This window comes from Lepisosteus platostomus, chromosome 5 (assembly GCF_059453375.1).
Source record: "Lepisosteus platostomus isolate fLepPlt1 chromosome 5, fLepPlt1.hap1, whole genome shotgun sequence".
In the NCBI taxonomy this organism is placed as follows: domain Eukaryota; kingdom Metazoa; phylum Chordata; class Actinopteri; order Semionotiformes; family Lepisosteidae; genus Lepisosteus; species Lepisosteus platostomus.
In genome coordinates this window covers 24,316,247-24,339,672 of record NC_142615.1, presented here as the reverse complement: position 1 = coordinate 24,339,672, position 23,426 = coordinate 24,316,247, and the positions used below count along the sequence as shown (strand labels likewise).

The window sequence follows — 23,426 nt, the reverse complement described above, 5'->3', positions numbered from 1 at the left end:
CACACTCACCTGTCCAGACTCTTACTGTCCACACTCACCTGTCCACACTCTCACTGGACACACTGTACACTCTCACCTGTCCAGACTCTCACTGGACACACTGGACACACTCACCTGTCCAGACTCTTACTGGACACACTCACCTGTCCACACTCTCACTGGACACACTGGACACACTCACCTGTCCAGACTCTTACTGGACACACTGGACACACTCACCTGTCCACACTCTCACTGGACACACTGTCTACACTCACCTGTCCACACTCTCACTGTCCACACTCACCTGTCCAGGCGTAGTCTCATCCCCCCTGCGTTGTGTCTCCCCCTCTCCCCGCTGGACAGAATCCCGAGGTGTCTTCATGTCTCCCCGAGCTCGTCCAGAAGCTGGAGAGGGCGGCCGAGCTGCAGCTGGAGCTCCCGGGGTCGCCCGGCTCGTCCCGCTCGGGCTCGCCCGGCTCGTTCCGCTCGGTGTCCCCCCCCTCCTCGCCCGAGAGCCCCCTCCGCCCCCCGCCCCCGGCCCCCCCCTCCGGCCCCCTCCGGCCCCTGACCGCCCCGCCCCGCCGCCCCCCCTTCCTCGCCGCCATGCCCCTCGAGCCCCCCCTGCTGCCCGGGGCGGTGCCCCTGCCCCTGCCCCCACCCGTCCTGCCCCCCATCGCCCGCCCGGCCCCGCCAGGCCCCTCCTGGGGCTCCCCGGTGCGGAGGGCAAGGAGAGAGGCGGAGATGTCTGACGAGGCAAGTGGGGCAGAGTCTGTCCGTCTGTCCGTCTGTCCTTCTGTCCTTCTGTCCTTCTGTCCGTCTGTCCGTCTGTCTGTCTGTCTGTCTGTCCGTCTGTCTGTCCGTCTGTCCGTCTGTCCGTCTGTCCGTCTGTCCGTCTGTCTGTCTGTCTGTCTGCCTGTCTGTCTGTCCGTCCGTCCGTCCGTCTGTCTGTCTGTCCATCTTTCTGTCCGTCTGTCCGTCTGTCCGTCTGTCTGTCTGTCTGTCCTTCTGTCCATCTGTCCTGCTGTCCTTTTCTCTGTCCATCTTTCCTTCTGTCCATCTGTCCCTTTCACTGTCCTTCTGTCTTTCTGTTCTTTTCTCTGTCCATCTGTCCTTCTGACTTTCTGTTCTTTTCTCTGTCCATCTGTCCGTCTGTCTTTCTGTCTGTCTGTCCTTCTATCCTTCTATCTTTCTATCCATCTGTCCTTCTGTCCTTTTCTCTGTCCATCTTTCCTTCTGTCCATCTGTCCCTTTCACTGTCCTTCTGTCTTTCTGTTCTTTTCTCTTTCCATCTGTCCTTCTGACTTTCTGTTCTTTTCTCTGTCCATCTGTCCTTCTGTCCATCTGTCTTTCTGTCCGTCTGTCCGTCTATCCTTCTATCTTTCTATCCATCTGTCCTTCTGTCCTTTTCTCTGTCCATCTTTCCTTCTGTCCATCTGTCCCTTTCACTGTCCTTCTGTCTTTCTGTTCTTTTCTCTTTCCATCTGTCCTTCTGACTTTCTGTTCTTTTCTCTGTCCATCTGTCTGTCCGTCCATCTGTCTGTCTGTCCATCTGTCCCTCTGTCCTTCTGTCCTTTTCTCTGTCCATCTTTCCTTCTGTCCATCTGTCCCTTTCACTGTCCTTCTGTCTTTCTGTTCTTTTCTCTGTCCATCTGTCCTTCAGTCCATCTGTCTTTCTGTCCTTTTCTCTCTTTCTGTCCATCAGTCCATCTGTCCTTTTCTCTGTCTTTTTGTCCGTCTGTACTTCTCTCTTTCTGTCTTTCTGTCCTTCTGTCTGAGTCTCTGTGTTTGTCCGTCTCTCCCTGTCTCTCTCCCTGTGTCTCTCCGTGTGTCTCCCTGCTCTCTGTCTGTCCTGCGTTGTCCCAGCTGGGTCTCCCTCCCTGTGTCTCCCTGCTCTCTGTCTGTCCTGCGTTGTCCCAGCTGGGCCTGTCTCCACGGCTCTCTGCCTTCAGCTCTGTTCGCCGATGTCCCGCCAGCCCGTCTCTCTCTCAGCCTGTCTCTTGACTTGCAGGAGGAAGAGGAGGTGGAGACAGCTCCTCCGGCAGGAGAGAGGAAGGAGGTCAGTGCTGGTCCCACCCTGCCCCCTGTCCTGTCTGTGGTGGAGTTTCGCCGTCTTGTCTGTCCCTGGGTCTCAGTGTCTCTCTCTCTTTCAGCCCTGTCTGTCAGTGTCTCTCTCTCGGCCTGCTGTCTGTCTGTCCCTGCCTCTCTGTCTCTCTCTCTTTCAGCCCTGTCTGTCAGTGTCTCTCTCGGCCTGCTGTCTGCCTGTCCCTGCCTCTCTGTCTCTCTCTCTTTCAGCCCTGTCTGTCAGTGTCTCTCTCGGCCTGCTGTCTGCCTGTCCCTGCCTCTCTGTCTCTCTCTCTTTCAGCCCTGTCTGTCAGTGTCTCTCTCCTCCTCCTCTCTGTCCTCAGTGTGTCTCTCTCCTCCTCCTCTCTGTCCTGTGGTGTCCAGGCAGTGTGTCTCTCTCCTCCTCCTCCTCTCTGTCCTGTGGTGTCCAGGCAGTGTGTCTCTCTCCTCCTCCTCCTCTCTGTCCTGTGGTGTCCAGTGGGTCGGTATTAGTGGGCTACACCCAGGCTCACTCCCTGCGAGTGTGATCTCAGCAGAGTCTCTGTACTCTTGGGACACTTGACTCACCTGTCTCTGTCTTTCTCTCCCTGTGCTGTCCCTCTCCTGCCCCCTCTCTCCCTCCTCGGACTCCAGCTGGAGGAGGTCCAATCACCACCTCCTGTGAGACAGAAGAAAAAGAAGGTGGGTGATGCTCTGATCCTCTCTTTACTCCTGTCCAGTGTCCAGTGTCTGTATGAACCCTTCTCTCTCTCTCAGTGCAGTGTTCATGTCCTGGAGTGTCCAGTCAGTGTGTCTGTATGAACCTCTCTCTCTCTCTCAGTGCAGTGTTCATGTCCTGGAGTGTCCAGTCAGTGTGTCTGTATGAACCCCTCTCTCTCTCTCAGTGCAGTGTTCATGTACTGGAGTGTCCAGTCAGTGTGTCTGTATGAACCCCTCTCTCTCTCAGTGCAGTGTTCATGTCCTGGAGTGTCCAGTCAGTGTGTCTGTATGAACCCCTCTCTCTCTCAGTGCAGTGTTCATGTACTGGAGTGTCCAGTCAGTGTGTCTGTCTGAACCCCTCTCTCTCTCTCTCAGTGCAGTGTTCATGTACTGGAGTGTCCAGTCAGTGTGTCTGTGTGAACCCCTCTCTCTCTCAGTGCAGTGTTCATGTCCTGGAGTGTCCAGTCAGTGTGTCTGTGTGAACCCCTCTCTCTCTCTCTCTCTCTCTCAGTGCAGTGTTCATGTACTGGAGTGTCCAGTCAGTGTGTGTGTATGAACCCCTCTCTCTCTCAGTGCAGTGTTCATGTACTGGAGTGTCCAGTCAGTGTGTCTGTATGAACCCCTCTCTCTCTCAGTGCAGTGTTCATGTACTGGAGTGTCCAGTCAGTCAGTGTGTCTGTGTGAACCCCTCTCTCTCAGTGCAGTGTTCATGTACTGGAGTGTCCAGTCAGTGTGTCTATATGAACCCCTCTCTCTCTCAGTGCAGTGTTCATGTACTGGAGTGTCCAGTCAGTGTGTCTGTATGAACCCCTCTCTCTCTCTCTCAGTGCAGTGTTCATGTCCTGGAGTGTCCAGTCAGTGTGTCTGTATGAACCCCTCTCTCTCTCTCAGTGCAGTGTTCATGTCCTGGAGTGTCCAGTCAGTGTGTCTGTATGAACCCCTCTCTCTCTCTCAGTGCAGTGTTCATGTACTGGAGTGTCCAGTCAGTGTGTCTGTATGAACCCCTCTCTCTCTCAGTGCAGTGTTCATGTACTGGAGTGTCCAGTCAGTGTGTCTGTGTGAACCCCTCTCTCTCTCTCTGTGCAGTGTTAATGTACTGGAGTGTCCAGTCAGTGTGTCTGTATGAACCCCTCTCTCTCTCAGTGCAGTGTTCATGTCCTGGAGTGTCCAGTCAGTGTGTCTGTGTGAACCCCTCTCTCTCTCTCTCTCTCTCTCAGTGCAGTGTTCATGTACTGGAGTGTCCAGTCAGTGTGTGTGTATGAACCCCTCTCTCTCTCAGTGCAGTGTTCATGTACTGGAGTGTCCAGTCAGTGTGTCTGTATGAACCCCTCTCTCTCTCAGTGCAGTGTTCATGTACTGGAGTGTCCAGTCAGTCAGTGTGTCTGTGTGAACCCCTCTCTCTCAGTGCAGTGTTCATGTACTGGAGTGTCCAGTCAGTGTGTCTATATGAACCCCTCTCTCTCTCAGTGCAGTGTTCATGTACTGGAGTGTCCAGTCAGTGTGTCTGTATGAACCCCTCTCTCTCTCTCTCAGTGCAGTGTTCATGTCCTGGAGTGTCCAGTCAGTGTGTCTGTATGAACCCCTCTCTCTCTCTCAGTGCAGTGTTCATGTCCTGGAGTGTCCAGTCAGTGTGTCTGTATGAACCCCTCTCTCTCTCTCAGTGCAGTGTTCATGTACTGGAGTGTCCAGTCAGTGTGTCTGTATGAACCCCTCTCTCTCTCAGTGCAGTGTTCATGTACTGGAGTGTCCAGTCAGTGTGTCTGTGTGAACCCCTCTCTCTCTCTCTGTGCAGTGTTAATGTACTGGAGTGTCCAGTCAGTGTGTCTGTATGAACCCCTCTCTCTCTCAGTGCAGTGTTCATGTCCTGGAGTGTCCAGTCAGTGTGTCTGTATGAACCCCTCTCTCTCTCAGTGCAGTGTTCATGTACTGGAGTGTCCAGTCCGACTCTTAACGTGACTCTCCTGTCTCTGCTTCAGAAGCGCTGGTGCGCCCTTCTTAACTCCCTGAGCTGCGTGTCGGTGGAGACAGAAGACCAGGACGAGCCGATGGAGGTGGCGACCGTAGCTCAGGAGAGGAAGAGCGAGGGAGAGGAGGAGCTGGCTGCCGGGAAGGACAAGAGGAGGAAGAAGAGGTGCAGGTGAGCAGACAGGGGGGCGCCGCCTGGTCGTGTCTGTGATTCAAGGAGGAGTCTCCTCTTGCTGTTTGATGTCATGGTGACGTCTGTGTCTGTGTCCCTCACACCTGCAATAACAATATTCTTTCCAGGTTCCTTTCCTGGTTCTGTGCCGGCTAAGATCTGGACTGGACTGGACTGGACTGGACTGGACTGGACTGGACTGGAGCTGAGGGACACCAGACGGGACTGGACAGGAGCCTAGGGACACCAGACTGGACTGGACCGGAGCTGAGAGACACCAGACTGGACTGGACTGGAGCTGAGGGACCCCAGACTGTGCTGGACCGAAGCTGAGGGACCCCAGTCTGGACTGAAGCTGAGGGACACCAGACTGTGCTGGACCGAAGCTGAGGGACCCCAGTCTGTGCTGGACCGAAGCTGAGGGACCCCAGTCTGGACCGAAGCTGAGGGACACCAGACTGTGCTGGACCGAAGCTGAGGGACCCCAGTCTGTGCTGGACCGAAGCTGAGGGACCCCAGACTGGACTGGACTGGAGCTGAGGGACACCAGACTGGACTGGACTGAAGCTTGTAATTTTTATTCTTTTGTTAAGGATCAATAAAAAAAAAATTAAAAAAAATCTGTTTAGCTTTTGGTTTTTTCCCTCTCCCCTCCCCCAAGGCTGCTGCTGGGAGAGGTGTGAGTGGGGCCAGCAGGGGGCGCTCTCACCCTGCGGTCTGTGGGGGTCCTGATGCCCCAGTATAGTGACGGGGGACACTGGACTGTAAACAGGCGCCGTCCTTCGGATGAGACGTCAAACCAACTCTCTGTGCTCGTTAACAATCCCGGGGTGTCTCTGGAGAAGAGTAGGGGTGTTACCCCAGTGTCCTGGCCTGATTCCCCCCCTGGTCTTGACCCATCATGGCCTCCTAATCACCCCCCCCTCTCTGAACTGGCTCCATCCCTCTGCTCTCCTCCCCACTGAGAGCTGCTGTGTGCTGAGCGGACTGGAGCATCATCCAGGTGGGGGCTGCACACTGGGGGGGCTGGAGGGGATCCCCCTGACCTGGGAAGAGCTCTGAGGGGAGAGTCCAGACTTATTAATTATTATTATTATTCGTGCTGCACTGGGCTTCAGTCCTGGCAGTGAGAGGGGGACTCTGTGATCAGGACAGATACTTATGACTGTATAATAACACACGATAGAAATGGAAAACAGGGTAGCGCTGTTGTCTCTTCGAAACGTTTTGAACTGCCAGAAGAAGTTTTCACAACCCGGACTCGTGAAGGTACAGGTCTTCTCCCTTCGTCCGGAGCAAGGTGTATCGTGTCCTGGTGATTTCTCCCGTTTCGAACGGAGTCTAATGTCGCGTTTCTACTTTATTAGAGAGAGGCACTGAACATCCTATGATGGACTGGTGTCCTGTCCAGGGTGTGTGAGTGTGTGTGTGTCCTGTGATGGACTGGTGTTCTATCCAGAGTGTGTGTGTCCTGTGCTGGACTGGTGTCCTGTCCAGGGTGTTTGAGTGTGTGTGTGTCCTGTGATGGACTGGTGTCCTGTCCAGGGTGTGTGAGTGTGTGTGTCCTGTGATGGACTGCTGTCCTGTCCAGTGTTTGTATGTGTGTCCTTTGATGGACTGGTGTCCTGTCCAGGGTGTGTGTGTCCTGTGATGGACTGGTGTTCTATCCAGGGTGTGTGTGTCCTGTGATGGACTGGTGTCCTGTCCAGGATGTGTGAGTGTGTGTGTCCTGTGATGGACTGGTGTCCTGTCCAGGGTGTGTGAGTGTGTGTGTGTCCTGTGATGGACTTCTGTCCTGTCCAGGGTTTGTATGTGTGTCCTTTGATGGACTGGTGTTCTGTCTAGGGTGTGTGTGTCCTTTGATGGACTGGTGTCCTGTCCAGGGTGTGTGAGTGTGTATGTCTGTGTGTCCTGTGATGGACAGATGGTACCCAGCCTGGACACCCATGAGACACTGTCTTCCTCAGAAGACTCTCACGGAGGTCACACTGTCCCTAACCCGGGTCCAGAAGAAACTACAGTGATCTATAATTCCTGCGCCTCGGAAGGGGTTATGACGTTTATGTCCGGCGCCCGCGCCCGCGGACCGGCGGTTCGGCGTCGCGCTCCGCAGCTCGAGCTTCGGTGCGAGGCAGGGCGGGAGGGAGTCGATGTGGCCTCGGCGCCATCTTTGCTGGTGAGTCAATTGTGACCGTTGCGGTACAATAAACCATCAATAAACCTTTTCCCACTCCGACCAGTATTTCTGTCGCGGCCCACGTCCCTTACAATCGACAAACTATAAAAAAACAGTAGGCCTTCGCAACATTACACGCCATTTTTTTATTTTAAACGTCCGTTAGATACGCAGGTGTCTCGATACCTGTCTTAACCTCGCCGGCGTCTTTATACCGGCAAGTGAATTTTATTTGGGGTCCCTCAGAATTGTGACAGAAATGTCAGTGAACCACAATAAAAAACGAAACTTTTTTTTAAAGGCGATGAATGGATTTTAAGAGTAACCGTGTAGCGACTGACGTAAGGAAAAAAAAGTTGTCTTTCCCTACGAAGACGTTTTGGTACAGGACTTTCTTTAAATATCAGTTGTGCATAGCGTTTTACAAAAAGTTGATGATGATCTTGGAGATAATTGCAAAGGAAAATTGAGATAACTACCAAAACATTACGTGTGAAACGACAGGACAGAACTTTGAACCCACAAAGAAACAAAGGTATGAAATATTGCCTCGTCATGGGGGGTTGATAATTGTAATAAGTGTTCCTAATTTTCGTAAAGAAATGTATATTATGGGAGTCACACGTGAGATTTAGTGTATATACGTTTCATATTGTGCATATATACGGGGTTAAAAAGTGGAATGAGTATGATTATAAACTCGTGTGTAATTTTTGAACAAGCTTTGATTAGACAGGTGAAAAACAACATCAGATCCTTTTTTTAATATATTCTCACGTCTGAATATCAGCTTCTCCTCTCTGGCCAACATTTCAGGGCTCCCAGATGTAGATCCCAAATTGAAACAAATATTCATTTGTTACCCTTATTAAAACAGTTAATAGAAGTGAGTGACCAGGGTAAATAAAGGTGGGTCAGTGTAAACTGTTTATTCTGGACCAGACTTCGTCATGTGTGATATGTCATGACTTCTTATATTAAGTTTTATCTTTATATTTAGTTATACATGTGTAATAGATGCGATGTGTGTCCATAAAAAGGTTTCTCCAGGGGAAAATCAAGTTGGTTTTAAAACCGTGTTTCCTTTGTAGGGTACGTTTGCATTCCAAGTGTGGTGTTTTTGCCTTTTTATCATATTTTGGATGTGAATCCGTGGTATTTTTGCAGAGACAAGTTGCCTTTCTTATACGCGGAGGGATCTGCTCGTGAGATGTCCGCCCGGTCCATTTCTGAGCTCAGTATAAGGTGTAGAAAGCACGACTGTCATCATAACCCGCCTCTCACCCAGGTGTGGAATAATGTTGTGACTATTGCTTCAGCAATAACATGCTGATTGCATGTTTCTAGATGGGTATAACAGAGATCTCAACTACTGAGGGGCTGAGCTATATAATTGCTAACACTTATATAGCGCTTTTCTGGACACCCCACTCAATGCGCTGCACAGGGAATGGGGTATCCCTCTACCGCCACCAATGTACAGCCCCCACCTGGATGATGCGACGCCAGCCATAGTGCGCCAGAACGCTCCCCACACACCAGCTCTCAGTGGGGTGGAGAGCAGAGAGATGAAGCCAGTTCAGAGAGGGGGGTTATTAGGAGGCCATGATTGGTAAGGGCCAATGGGAAATTTGGCCAGGACGCCTGGGTTACACCCCTACTCTTTTCGAGAGACGCCCTGGGATTTTTAATGACCACAGAGAGTCAGGACCTCGGTTTTACGTCTCATCCGAAGGACGGCGCCTGTTTACAGTATAGTGTCCCCCGTCACTATACTGGGGTATCAGACCGCAGGGTGAGCGCCCCCCTGCTGTCCCACTAACACCTCTTCCACCTCTTATTAGCCAGTGAAAAATGGTAGCTTCCTCAGAGACACCGCAGGAAGACAGGAGTTTGTGATGAAAGTTCGAGAGGGATGGCCACACCCTAGTTCGGTCAGACTCGGCTGTCGATATTTTAGCAATCACTCCTGACTCCTCTCCTGAAACACTGTCAATACTGCACGTGATCCCCCTCTCACCCTCGCGTCCCTCTCTCACCCCGTCTCCACCTGTGTAGCTGCCCCCCCTGGTCACTCCTCCTCGCTGTGCAGGGGGGGTCCCAGCCTCCTCGTCCTCTGGCCAGGAGCCCTCAGCCAAGAGGGTTCAGCCAGATCATCACTCCATGATCCTTTCAGTATGCTAAATTCCTGGTGTTGTTTTTTTTCTCCCCAGAAAACTGACTGTCCGCCCCACCTCTGCGCTAAGTGGACGATGAAATCAGGTTCCAGTGTGCCTGGTGTTTACAGGTAATACTTCAGACTGGTCGGCCTCACCTCAGGGTGTCTGGGCGTTTGATATTATACAGTTGCAATGCTGAGGCCTGTGACTGTGATGCTGTAAGGCTACAGGAGTCTCTCTGGAGATCCTGAGTGATTTCCGGCGTTCGTGTGGAAACACAGCCCCACCCTCCCGCAGTGTCCAGTCCGCAGAATTTCCTGGAGACGTGGCCTAGCCGATGGGCGACCCCGCCAGCGAGAGACTAGCTGAGGCAGGACGTTCTGTACGGTTCAGTTAATTAGACGCGCACAGATGTTGAGCTCATCGTCCCTTTAATTGTGCCATCTATGCTAACTGTAGCAGATATCGAACTATCAAGGTGACAGATCATTAATTTTAAATTAAATAGATGCATGATATTGCTAGCGCTGATGCAAGAGGCAAGTCAGAGGAACTGAACACAGAATGGATAGGAGTCGCAGTGAGTGAGAGAGGAATGAGCTAAATTATTTAAGAGGATTAAAACACTGAAGAACAGGAGACACAGTGAGAGAGAGGAGATCACAGGAAATACCTCAGTAACAAACATACTAACACACAGGACAGGAGACACAGCGAGAGAGAGGAGATCACAGAGAATCCCTCAGTAACAAACACACAGGACACGAGACACAGCGAGAGAGAGGAGATCACAGGAAATACCTCAGTTTTAAGTGCAGACAACCGGACAGGAGACAGAGTGAGGAAGAGTAAATGAAACACAGTAGGATTGATAGGAGACGGGTTATGAAGAGATGGGACACACAGAGATGGAGAGAAGGGAGGCAACAGTTGAACTCGCTGGCTGAGTTAATTGACGCTGCTGTTTCTTTGGCAGATGAAGTCGGGGTCCAGAGTTTCGCTGACATGGCAGAACCGTCCCAGCTCGGTCTCCTCCCATTCCTGCAGGTCAGTGCCCCTTCAGTCAGACCCTGTGTTCAGGGAGACACACAGGGAAGTCGCACACTGTGACAAAAGGCTCCAGAGACATCGCCGAACCACAGAATAGCTCCGGAGCATTTGTGCACCTTTTGGAATTCTTCACGTATAGTGAAAGGTGAAAATAAAACCAAGAATGGGTGATGCGTCTTTACACAGAGGCGGGTGGGGAACAAGCTGCCTAGCCTTGTTGTTGATGCCGATACCCTGGCTTCTCTCCAGATACAGGTGGATTAAATCATGGGTCCAATTAATCACTAACTACCAGACAGGCTTGAAAAACCGAATGGCGTTCTCTCGTTTTTAACCTTTCTTCAGTTCTTAGAAAACCTGCACGCAGAAAAAAAATAATTTGCATTGTTTTACTACTTCCAACGGTCAGGTCTGTGGGTATTTAAATCTGACTAAAATGTGTATTGTTCAAAATCTCTTGTTCACTATCAGTGTTGTTGTTTTTAGTGTCCTTCTCATTACTCCTGTGGGTTTTATACTGTGGTAAAGAGTTAAAAAAGTCCTCACTTTGTGCTGCTCTCGGTTTGTTGACGGTGGCGTACTCCACATCACTGTTGGGTAGTGTGATGTCTGTAGAGAACAGGATACAGGTCAATACTTATGTTTACTTATACTATACAGGATAAGACTTACATTAACACCATACTGAACAACAGGGCTCACTGTTCACACTCGTATTGACACTGTACAGACAACAGGACTCACTGTTCACATGCGTATTGACACTGTACTGAACAACAGGACTCACTGTTCACACACGTATTGACACTGTACAGACGACAGGATTCACTGTTCACGCTTGTATTCACGCTGGACACAACAGCAGGACTCACTATTATTACAAATGTTCACACTTGTGTTAAAACTGGACAGAGCAGCAAGAAGTTATCATGATGTTTTATTTCTGCTAGTTTAATAGATAGAAGTAAAAGATCCTCACTTTGTGCGGCTCGGGGTTTGTTGACTGTGGAGTATTCAACAGCAGTATCTGTCTGTGTTAATTCTGCAAAGAATAAAACACGTGTTCTCACCCGTTAACACTGTGCAGAGCAAGAGGGAATTCAATGAGTTAACACTGTACAGAACCGGACTCACTGTTCACACTCGCATTGACACTGTACTGACCAACAGGACTCGTGTCGACACCGTTCACACTCGAATCGACGCTGCTCACACTCGTGTTGACACTTGACACTCGTATCCAGTAATGATTGCCCAACCCACCACTTAGCAGAGCTCCCGGTGGTGGGGCTGTGGTCCAGGGGCTCTGCCCCGACTTCACCTCGCACTGACCTAGCAAGCCCGCGCACCACAGGCGTCTCGCCGCCCCCCGCCGCTGCTGTTTGAGCCCTGCGAGCCCTTACACGCGAGAAGGCAAAACCTACTTCCGCCCGCGGGCCCGGGATCCTGGATCACGGAGTAATGGCATTCCTGCGGTGCCGCGGTTCCTGAAAGAGAGATAACGGTCAGGGAAGCGTCGCTGAAGACGCGCGGCAGGTAGGGATAACGGTCAGGGAGGGGGCCGTGTTGGCCACCCGCAGGCCGCAGAGGCAGCAGGTACGGGATCGTTCCACGCGGCCGAGAGAGAGGGGAAAGAGACGCGACATTTCGACTGTGGTCTTTTCCGGCTTCACGCGCCCGAAGGAGGCTCCGCGGCCGAAACGCCGCGTCTCTTTTCCTGTCCTTCCAGCGCAGGGATAAACCTTGACCTGCTCCGCTGCGGGTGAAGACAAAGTCGGTGTTGCTGGGTTTTTAAAAAAAACCCGCAGAGCCACTTCATACTTCTGACGACGATGGAAGGGGAATATTTACAAGTCCTGTTCTAAAAGGTCTTCGGATCTCACCGTTACCAGCTGGGAGTGGGGTTTGCGCCAGGCAGTAGTCGGAGTCCGTTTTCTCCAGGCGTTCTGAAACAACCCAAAACACAGGATGAGAGACCGCAGTTGTGAAATGAGTTGAAAGCCGATCGTGGGCCGCCCGTTTGCTAACTGAACCAGGCTTGCTCAGGCCGGATCCATTAAAACCCACAAACGTCATGAATTGATACTTGAGCTTGCGTTGTCCTGTTCTGGGAGCGACCAGCTTTGACTTTGCTGGACCTTTTATTGACCATCATATCGGACTGCTCCAGTGAGAACTCAGCATTACAGATCTCTCAAGGTCAAACTCACAGAAGAGCCACAGACAGACAGAGACAGGATCAGAGACACAGGAGAGAGTCAGGACAGTGAAGGAGTCCTCATGGAGGAGATCAGATACACTGAGAGAAGAGCCACAGACAGAGACAGGATCAGAGACACAGCGGAGAGTCAGGACAGTGAAGGAGTCCTCATGGAGGAGATCAGATACACTGAGAGAAGAGCCACAGACAGAGACAGGATCAGAGACACAGGGGAGAGTCAGGACAGTGAAGGAGTCCTCATGGAGGAGATCAGATACACTGAGAGAAGAGCCACAGACAGAGACAGGATCAGAGACACAGCGGAGAGTCAGGACAGTGAAGGAGTCCTCATGGAGGAGATCAGATACACTGAGAGAAGAGCCACAGACAGAGACAGGATCAGAGACACAGCGGAGAGTCAGGACAGTGAAGGCGTCCTCTACTTAAATTATTACATTATACACAATTTGAGTTCATTTTAAAAAGGTAATGAAAGGAATGCATTTTCATAAGAAAGATAATACCGATATGCATGTGATAATCTTCCTTATATCATGTAGTGTGTCATTTGGACACTTTGTGGGCTTGAAATACAAAGAAAATCATGTTCTATGGTACAAGATAAATACAAAACTTAAGCTTTTATTTTAATTAGATTTGTTTATTAAGCATAAGCAATCATTTATTACATTAATATATGTGAAAATAACATTTTAGCATCATACGTTTAGTATATTTAGTCCCTAATGCTGAAAGAAATAATCATTTGTTTAATATGCACGGGTCTGTCTCAAAGGATGCAGTGCTCCTGGAGGGGCTCTCAAACCCTGCATTTCAGATGCCTAGCTGTATCCCTCACATGTGGCACCTCAGAATGACTTCTAACCTTACCTGTGGTGTCTTCAGTCCCTATTGCTCAATGCATGGTGTACGTACTACATACATGTGTCTTGAGAATGAGGAATGGGCCCCTGAGACAGTCATTTGCCTGTTTCACAAATGATCGTATTTTACTAGAGATTCTGTTTGGGATTCAGATGTGCATTCGGACAGCAATCCCTTTCAAGAAATGATACGTTCTGGATGAGGTCAGAGGTGCTGGAACACTGTATTTAGGATGTGTTTGCAGTGACTGTGTGTCTCCTGCTTCAACGCAGTGATATATAGATGTGCTCCTGTAATTTATTGGTAAATGCCCAGGGCAGTAAGCAGTCTGAGGATTTATTTCCAGACGGCATAGAGCAGTGAAGCAGTGAAGTAGTGCATAAAGCATAGGCAATCATTTATTACATTAATATATGTGAAAATAATATTTAAGCATCATACGTTTAGTATATTTAGTCCCTAATGCTGAAAGAAATGATAATTTCTTTAACATGCACGGGTCTGTCTCAAAGGATGCAGTGCTCCTGAAAGGGCTCTCAAACCCTGCATTTAAGATGCCTAGCTGTATCCCTCACATGTGGCACCTCAGAATGACTTCTAACCTTACCTGTGGTGTCTTCAGTCCCTATTGCTCAATGCATGGTGTACGTACTGCATACATGTGTCTCGAGAATGAGGAATGGGCCCCTGAGACAGTCATTTGCCTATTTCACAAATGATCGTATTTTACTAGAGATTCTGTTTGGGATTCAGATGTGCATGCGGACAGCAATCCCTTTCAAGAAATGATACGTTCTGGATGCACAGGCTGCCAACGTGAGTACGTGTTGGGTTCTTGGTTTGAATGCTCGAGTTGTCAGGCTGGCGTTTTTTGTTCCTGTTGGAGCCCATAAATATGAACAAGGCACTTGAGAACGTCTCTGTGCGGGTGTGCGTTTGTAATGACGTGTGTGTGCTCCTCTGTTTCAGTATAAAAAAATGCATTTAAGACATTCAGCCTTTTCATGTTCCTAATATTCTTTCCTTCTTGACAATAAGAACTAAGGTTGCTGCTGGGAGAGGTGTTAGTGGGGCCGGCAGGGGGTTCTCTCACCCTGCGGTCTGTGTGGGTCCTGATGCCCCAGTATAGTGACAGAGGACACTGGACTGTAAACAGGCGCCGTCCTTCGGATGAGACGTCAAACCGAGGTCCTGACTCTCTGTGCTCATTAACAATCCCGGGGTGTCTCTGGAGAAGAGTAGGGGTGTTACCCCAGTGTCCTGGCCTGATTCCCCCCCTGGTCTTGACCCATCATGGCCTCCTAATCACCCCCCTCTCTGAACTGGCTCCATCCTTCTGCTCTCCTCCCCACTGAGAGCTGCTGTGTGCTGAGCGGACTGGAGCATCATCCAGGTGGGGGCTGCACACTGGGGGGGCTGGAGGGGATCCCCCTGACCTGGGAAGAGCTCTGAGTGGAGAGTCCAGACTTATTAATTATTATGATTATTCGTGCTGCACTGGGCTCCTGTCCTGGCAGTGAGAGGGGGACTCTGTGATCAGGACAGATACTTATGACTGTATAATAATACATGATAGAAATGGAACACAGGGTAGCGCTGTAGTCTCTTCGAAACGTTTTGAACTGCCAGAAGAAGTTTTCACAACCCGGACTCGTGAAGGTACAGGTCTTCTCCCATCGTCCGGAGCAAGGTGTATCGTGTCCTGGTGATTTCTCCCGTTTCGAACGGAGTTTAATGTCGCATTTCTACTTTATTAGAGAGAGGCACTGAACATCCTGTGATGGACTGGTGTACTGTCCAGGGTGTGAGTGTGTGTGTGTCCTGTGATGGACTGCTGTCCTGTCCAGGGTGTGTGAGTGTGTGTGTCCTGTGATGGACTGGTGTCCTGTCCAGGGTGTATGAGTGTGTGTGTCCTATGATGGACTGGTGTCCTGTCCAGGGTGTGTGAGTGTGTGTGTCCTGTGATGGACTGCTGTCCTGTCCAGGGTGTGTGAGTGTGTGTGTGTCCTGTGATGGACTGCTGTCCTGTCCAGGGTGTGTGTGTGTACTGTGATGGACTGGTGGATCACAATATTAATTCTCCTCCTTGATTCCCTCCTTCATCGCCAGAGTGAAAGCGGGACACGGCAGTAAAAGCTCAGCCCTGCAGGTGGTGGTCCTCTTGGCCACACGGGGGCACTGTGTCCCCACGGGGGGGGGCTATGTTCAAGTCCCGCTGGGAATCGCACCGACGCGGCGGGGTTCGTGAACGTCCCAGACACCAAGAAAACGAGAGAAAAAAGGTCGTTTTCGGGGTTCAAGAAGCAACCCCGAGATTCAGGGAGTTTCCCCGTTGAGCTTACTCTGCCGAAAACACGCAGGTTTTATTTTTTTCCCATGCCCCCCCTCACACAGGCCGTTTCTGTAGCGTGAAGTTGTGTTTTTTTGCGCGGCGGTCGGTGAGGGGCAAAATTTTATTTATTTTTTTCCCACGGTCTGAAACAAAATCAGCCGGGTGGTGTTGTAGAGAGGTCGATGTATCTGGTTTTCCTCGTCTGCGAAACCCATTTTTTTGGGGGGGTCGTGAGGTCCCACGCAGCGCTCGGAAAAGAAAATGGCGTCTCTTTTCCCCGCAGGACGTTGGGGGGGACTCGTGTTTTTTGGACGTGGCGTGGCCCGAAATTTCCGCCCTTGGCTGCTAGAGGGGGGTGGAGGTCGGTCTTTCTTTGACTTGGGGGTAGGGGGGGTGTCTATTTTACTGATCCCCACCCCACGGAAACCCGTGTTGGACGTGGGGGTGCTGAATGCGCCCTCGACGTGATTTTGTCTTTAAATTCAAGTGCAGCTTTTGTAACCCTTGGGCCGGAAACAGCTGGACCCGTTTCCCCTGCCTGTCCGAGGTGGCGACTACCGGGGTCGTACAGGGACACCTGGCTGGGTGTGACGTCACGGGGGCTTCACAATGAGCTGCCTGACGTCACAGAGCGGCGGATTCTAGCGGGGGGCGGCGCCGGAGCCCCATGAGCTCAGAGGAGTGAAGAGAGAGGAGGAGGAAAGGACTATAGAGTCCTTTCTAAACATGTGTTTCTTCCAATAAAGTTACTTCGACTTCGATCGTTAGTTTCAGCTTCAGAATCGCTCTTCAGTATCCCCGTGAAATCGGTAAGTCGCTCAAAAGCGCCGCTGGTGAGAAATAACAAAATAAGTTGAGAAAAAGTTTTTTTTTTACCGTTACTCCACTCTTATTGGTGTGATCGTGCTGTAAAAAGATATTGAGAGGAGGTGCACCTCTACACAGAGGGTGGCAGGGGTGTGGAACAAGCCGCCTAGCCCTGTGGGTGAAGCCGATACCCTGGCTTCTCTCAGGACACAGCTGGTTGAGCTCCTCCAGTCAGGACAGGAGGCTCTACTGTACACAGAGGGGGGTGGGGGTGGGGAACAAGCCGCCCAGCCCGTGTGGTTGAAGCCGATACCCTGGCTTCTCTCAGGACACAGCTGGTTGAGCTCCTCCAGTCAGGACAGGAGGCTCTACTGTACACAGAGGGGGGTGGGGGTGGGGAACAAGCCGCCCAGCTGTGTGGCTCCGCCCCCTCCCCTCCCCTCTGTGACTCTGCTCGTCTCGGCAGGACGATGCACCAACAGAGATGCCGCACGGCCGTGCGCGGTCGCAGCAGGACCCGGGCCCGGCGAGGCGTCGTAAGTCCACCCCTCCCGCCCGCCGTCCAGCGTCCAGCGTCCAGCCCTCCTCCGACTGACCTCTCCACCCCCAGCAGCGCTCGCTGTATTATAATAATAATAATAATAATAATAATAATAAACTTGACTGATAGAGCACCTTTCATACACATAGCAGCGCAAAGCGCTTGACAGACCAGGTCTCACGGTAACACCGCCAGACGAGGAGAGACACTTCCAGTGGTGATCTTGACTGAGGACGCGCCTCGGCTCAAGAGACAGGGTCGCGGGTCCATTATGGCCCTTCTGAGAGTACAGATTGCCTCTGGACGTCCCAGACCCTTCCTGGACACACTGTACAGACTCACCTGTCCAGACTCTTACTGGACACATTGTACACACTCACCTGTCCAGACTCTTACTGGACACATTGTACACACTCACCTGTCCGGACTCTTACTGGACACACTGGTCAGACTCACCTGTCCAGACTCTCACTGGACACACTGTCCACACTCTCACTGGACACACTGTACACACTCACCTGTCCACACTCTCACTGGACACACTGTACACACTCACCTGTCCACACTCTCACTGGACACACTGTAGAGACTGCCCAAGGCCTCTAGTCTCGACACGACTGGGCTGGGCTATTTGGTCAGAGCTGTCTCGGAGATGGGCTGTTTGGCGTCTTCACAGGTCACACCGGTCAGGCAGAACCCGGACTGGCAGTGGGAGAGATCCCGGCCCAAGTCCCGGTGCTTTTCCGTAAGTCTGACCCGATCGCCTTCCGCGAGACTGGACCGGCCGCCCTGTGGTGGGCCCGGTGCCCCACATCTACCCTACAGCTCCCCCCACTGACCCCTAAACTCCCGATACCCTACAGCTCCCCACTCTGACCCCTAAACTCCCGATACCCTACAGCTCCCCACACTGACCCCTAAACTCCTGATACCCTACAGCTCCACACTCTGACCCCTAAACTCCCGATACCCTACAGCTCCCCCACTGACCCCTAAACTCCCGATACCCTACAGCTCCCCACTCTGACCCCTAAACTCCCGATACCCTACAGCTCCCCCCACTGACCCCTAAACTCCCGATACCCTACAGCTCCACACTCTGACCCCTTAACTCCCGATACCCTACAGCTCCCCACACTGACCCCTAAACTCCCGATACCCTACAGCTCCCCACTCTGACCCCCAGAGTCCTGATGGCCGAGAGGTCTCTGCTTGCTGTAGTGATTGAGTGAGCTCTGTGGACCTGACCTCTGTCTTGTGTCCTCGTTTCCAGCGTCTCCTTGTGGTCTGTCACTTCACCAGACCTGAAGGTGAGATCTGAGGAGGAGACAGAGCACCCCCTAACACCCCTGAGCTGGGTTACAGGGTAAGACAGCTTCTTACTGTTGGACACACCTGTCCACACTCTTACTGGACACACTGGACACACTCGCCTGTCCGGACTCTTACTGGACACACTGTAGAGACTCGCCTGTCCACACTCTTACTGGACACACTGTACACACTCACCTGTCCACACTCTTACTGGACGCACTGTACACACTCACCTGTCCACACTCTCACTGGACACACTGTACACACTCACCTGTCCAGACTCTTACTGGACACACTGTAGAGACTCGCCTGTCCACACTCTTACTGGACACACTGTACACACTCGCCTGTCCACACTCTTACTGGACGCACTGTACACACTCGCCTGTCCACACTCTTACTGGACGCACTGTACACACTCACCTGTCCACACTCTCACTGGACACACTGTACACACTCACCTGTCCACACTCTCACTGGACAAACTGGACACACTCACCTGTCCAGGCGTAATCTCTGCTCCTCATCCCCCCTGCGTTGTGTCTCCCCCTCTCCCCGCTGGACAGAATCCCGTGGTGTCTTCGTGCTTCCCCGAGCTCGTCCAGAAGCTGGAGAGGGCGGCCGAGCTGCAGCTGGAGCTCCCGGGGTCGCCCAGCTTGTCCCGCTCGGTGTCCCCCCCCTCCTCGCCCGAGAGCCCAATCCGCTCCCCGCCCCCGGCCCCCCCCCCTCCGGCCCCCCCTGCTGCCTGGGGCGGTGCCCCTGCCCCTGCCCCCGCCCGTCCTGCCCCCCATCGCCCGCCCGGCCCCGCCAGGCCCCGCCTGGGGCTCCCCAGTGCGGAGGGCAAGGAGAGAGGCTGAGATGTCTGACGAGGCAAGTGGGGCAGAGTCTGTCTGTCTGTCTGTCTGTCTGTCTGTCTGTCTGTCTGTCTGTCTGTCCGTCTGTCCTTTTCTCTGTCCTTCTGACTTTCTGTTCTTTTCTCTGTCCATTTGTCCTTCTCTCCATCTGTCTTTCTGTCCTTTTCTCTGTCTTTCTGTACATCAGTCCATCTGTAATTTTCTCTGTTTTTTTGTCCGTCTGTACTTCTCTATTTCTGTCTTTCTGTCCTTCTGTCTGAGTCTCTCTTTTTCTCTGTGTCTGTCCCTCTCTCCCTGTCTCTCTCCCTGTGTCTTTCCATGTGTCTCCCTGCTCTCTGTCTGTTCTGCATTGTCCCAGCTGGGTCTCTCTCCCTGTGTCTCTCCGTGTGTCTCCCTGCTCTCTGTCTGTCCTGTGTTGTCACAGCTGGGTCTCTCTCCCTGTGTCTCTCCGTGTGTCTCCCTGTCTGCTTCTCTGTCTGTCCTGCGTTGTTCCAGCTGGGCCTGTCTCCCCGGCTCTCTGCCTTCAGCTCTGTTCGCCGATGTCCCGCCAGCCCGTCTCTCTCTCAGCCTGTCTCTTGACTTGCAGGAGGAAGAGGAGATGGAGACAGCTCCTCCGGCAGGAGAGAGGAAGAAGGTCAGTGCTGGTCCCACCCTGCCTCCTGTCCTGTCTGTGGTGGAGTTTTGCCGTCTTGTCTGTCCCTGGGTCTCAGTGTCTCTCTCTCTTTCAGCCCTGTCTGTCAGTGTCTCTCTCAGCCTGCTGTCTGCCTGTCCCTGCCTCTCTATCTCTCTCTCTTTCAGCCCTGTCTGTCAGTGTCTCTCTCCTCCTCCTCTCTGTCCTCAGTGTGTCTCTCTCCTCCTCCTCTCTGTCCTCAGTGTGTCTCTCTCCTCCTCCTCTCTGTCCTGTGGTGTCCAGGCAGTGTGTCTCTCTCCTCCTCCTCCTCTCTGTCCTGTGGTGTCCAGTGGGTCAGTATTAGTGGGCTACACCCAGGCTCACTCCCTGCGAGTGTGATCCCAGCAGAGTCTCTGTGCTCTAGGGACACTTGACTCACCTGTCTCTCTCTTTCTCTTTTGTGGTTGACGGATTGAGGCCACCAGTTGGCGGGGATATAGCGGGGGGGGCATCGTGTCCAATACTCCTTGAAACGAGACAGATTTCAAACCTCCTCCATCTGAAGAGAAGGAAGTCGACCACGAAGTCCAGGGTGTCCTAGGAAGCTCTTAAGCCATCGTTTGCCCAGCAGCCATCTCACCCTGCAGCTCCCAGCTGGCAGCCCCCTCCCCACTGGAGCCCAGCAGGTGGGAGCCTGGTCAGTACCTGGAGGGGAGACTCCTGGGAAAAACTGAGGTTGCTGCTGGGAGAGGTGTTAGTGGGGCCGGCAGGGGGCGCTCACCCTGCGGTCTGTGTGGGTCCTGATGCCCCAGTATAGTGACGGGGACACTGGACTGTAAACAGGCGCCGTCCTTCGGATGAGACGTCAAACCGACGTCCTGACTCTCTGTGCTCATTTACAATCCCGGGGTGTTTCTGGAGAAGAGTAGGGGTGTTACCCCAGTGTCCTGGCCTGATTCCCCCCCCTGGTCTTGACCCATCATGGCCTCCTTATCACCCCCCTTCTCTGAACTGGCTCCATCCCTCTGCTCTCCTCCCCACTGAGAGCTGCTGTGTGCTGAGCGGACTGGAGCATCATCCAGGTGGGGGCTGCACACTGGGGGGGCTGGAGGGGATCCCCCTGACCTGGGAAGAGCTCTGAGTGGAGAGTCCAGACTTATTAATTATTATTATTATTCGTGCTGCACTGGGCTCCTGTCCTGGCAGTGAGAGGGGGGCTCTGTGATCAGGACAGATACTTATGACTGTATAATAATACACGATAGAAATGGAACACAGGGTAGCGCTGTAGTCCCTTCGAAACGTTTTGAACTGCCAGAAGAAGTTTTCACAACCCGGACTCGTGAAGGTACAGGTCTTCTCCCATCGTCCGGAGCAAGGTGTATCGTGTCCTGGTGATTTCTCCCGTTTCGAATGGAGTTTCCCCCTGACCTGGGAAGAGCCATGAGTGGAGAGTCCAGACTTATTAATTATTATTATTATTCGTGCTGCACTGGGCTCCTGTCCTGGCAGTGAGAGGGGGACTCTGTGATCAGTACAGATACTTATGACTGTATAATAATTCACGATAAAATTTAAAACAGGGTAGTGCTGTAGTCTCTTCGACACGTTTTGAACTGCCAGAAGAAGTTTTCACAACCCGGACTCGTGAAGGTACAGGTCTTCTCCCATCGTCCGGAGCAATGTCGCGTTTAATGTCGCGTTTCTACTTTATTAGAGAGAGGCACTGAACATCCCGTGATGGACTGGTGTCTTGTCCAGGTTGTGAGTGTGTGTGTGTCCTGTGATGGACTGCTGTCCTGTCCAGGGTGTGTGAGTGTGTGTGTGTCCTGTGATGGACTGCTGTCCTGTCCAGGGTGTGTGAGTGTGTGTGTGTCCTGTGATGGACTGCTGTCCTGTCCTGTGATGGACTGGTGGATCACAATATTAATTCTCCTCCTTGATTCCCTCCTTCATCGCCAGAGTGAAAGCGGGACACGGCAGTAAAAGCTCAGCCTTGTGGCTGGTGGTCCTCTTGGCCACACGGGGGCGCTGTGGCTCCACGGGGGGGGTTATGTTCAAGTCCCGCTGGGAATCGCACCGACGCGGTGGAGTTCGTGAACGTCCCAGACACCAAGAAAACGAGAGAGAGAAAAAAGGTCGTTTTCGGGGTTTTTTTTTTGGGGGGGGGGGGGTCGTGAGGTCCCACGCAGCGCTCGGAAAAGAAAATGGCGTTTCTTTTCCCCGCAGGACGGGGGGGGGGGGAACCCGTGTTTTTTGGACGTGGCGTGGCCCCAAATTTCCGCCCTTGGGCGCTAGAGGGGGGTGGAGGTTGGTATTTCTTTGATTTGGGGGTCGGGGGGGGGGTCTAATTTCACTGAACCCCACCCCACGGAAACCCGTGTTGGACGTGGGGGTGCCGAATGCGCCCTCGACGTGAATTTGTCTTTAAATTCAAGTGCAGCTTTTGTAACCCTTGGGCCGGAAACAGCTGGACCCGTTTCCCCTGACTGTCCGAGGTGGCGACTACCGGGGTCGTACAGGGACACCCGGCTGGGTGCGACGTCACGGAGGCGTCACAATGAGCCGCCTGACGTCACAGAGCGGCGGAATCTAGCGGGGGGCAGCTCAGAGGTGTGAAGAGAGAGGAGGAGGAAAGGACTATATAGCGCTTTCTAAACACGTGTTTCTTCCAAAAAAGATTCGCGGGTTACTTCGACTTCAATCAAATAATAGTTTCAGCTTCAGATTCACTCTGAAGTGAAATCGGTAAGTCAGTTAAAAATGCCGTTGTCGAGAAAAAACAAAATAAGTTGAGAAATAAGTTGTTTTTTTTCCCGTTACTCCACTCTTATGGGTGTGATCATGCTGTAAAACGATATTGAGAGGAGGTGCACCTCTACACAAAGAGTGGTGGGGGTGGGGAACAAGCTGCCCAGCCCTGTGGTTGAAGCCGATACCCTGGCTTCTCTCCAGACACAGCTGGGTGAGCTCCTCCAGTCAGGACAGGAGGGTCTACTGTACACAGAGAGTGGCGGGGTTGTGGAACAAAGCTGATACCCTGGCTCCTCTCCAGACACAGCTGGGTGAGCTCCTCCAGTCAGGACAGTAGGCTCTTCTATACACAGAGGGGGGCAGGGGGGGGGAACAAGCCGCCCAGCTGTGTGGCTCCGCCCCCTCCCCTCCCCTCTGTGACTCTGCTTGTCTCGGCAGAACGATGGACCGACAGAGATGCCGCACGGCCGTGCGCGGTCACAGCAGGACCCGGGCCCGGCGAGGCGTCGTAAGTCCACGAGACACTTCCAGTGGTGATCTTGACTGAGGACGCGCCTCGGCTCAAGAGACAGGGTCGCGGGTCCGATGAAAACCAAGCTGCAGGTCCATTATGGCCTTCTAAGAGCACAGATTGCCTCTGGACGTCCCACACTCTTCCTGGACACACTGTAGAGACTCACCTGTCCGGACTCTCACTGGACACACTGTAGAGACTCACCTGTCCAGACTCTTACTGGACACACTGGACACACTCACCTGTCCACACTCTGACTGGACACACTGTCCACACTCACCTGTCCAGGCGTAGTCTCTGCTCCTCATCCCCCCTGCGTTGTGTCTCCCCCTCTCCCCGCTGGACAGAATC

The 23,426-nt window shown here is 52.5% G+C and overlaps 2 long non-coding RNA genes across 2 annotated transcripts; one reads left to right on the top strand and one right to left on the bottom strand.

Moving 5' to 3' along the window:
• The first annotated feature begins 6,980 nt into the window (after nucleotides 1–6,980).
• LOC148665269 (uncharacterized) lies at nucleotides 6,981–19,126 on the top strand. Its single transcript, XR_015936549.1, has 7 exons — nucleotides 6,981–7,055; nucleotides 9,269–9,342; nucleotides 10,191–10,261; nucleotides 16,955–17,024; nucleotides 17,706–17,774; nucleotides 18,303–18,395; nucleotides 18,910–19,126. It is a non-coding gene; the product is annotated as an uncharacterized LOC148665269 (long non-coding RNA).
• Nucleotides 10,185–12,252, bottom strand: LOC148665270 (uncharacterized). Its single transcript, XR_015936554.1, has 5 exons — nucleotides 12,148–12,252; nucleotides 11,689–11,751; nucleotides 11,244–11,306; nucleotides 10,811–10,873; nucleotides 10,185–10,284 (listed from the first exon to the last, which is right to left on the bottom strand). It is a non-coding gene; the product is annotated as an uncharacterized LOC148665270 (long non-coding RNA).
• Nucleotides 19,127–23,426: the final 4,300 nt, after the last annotated feature.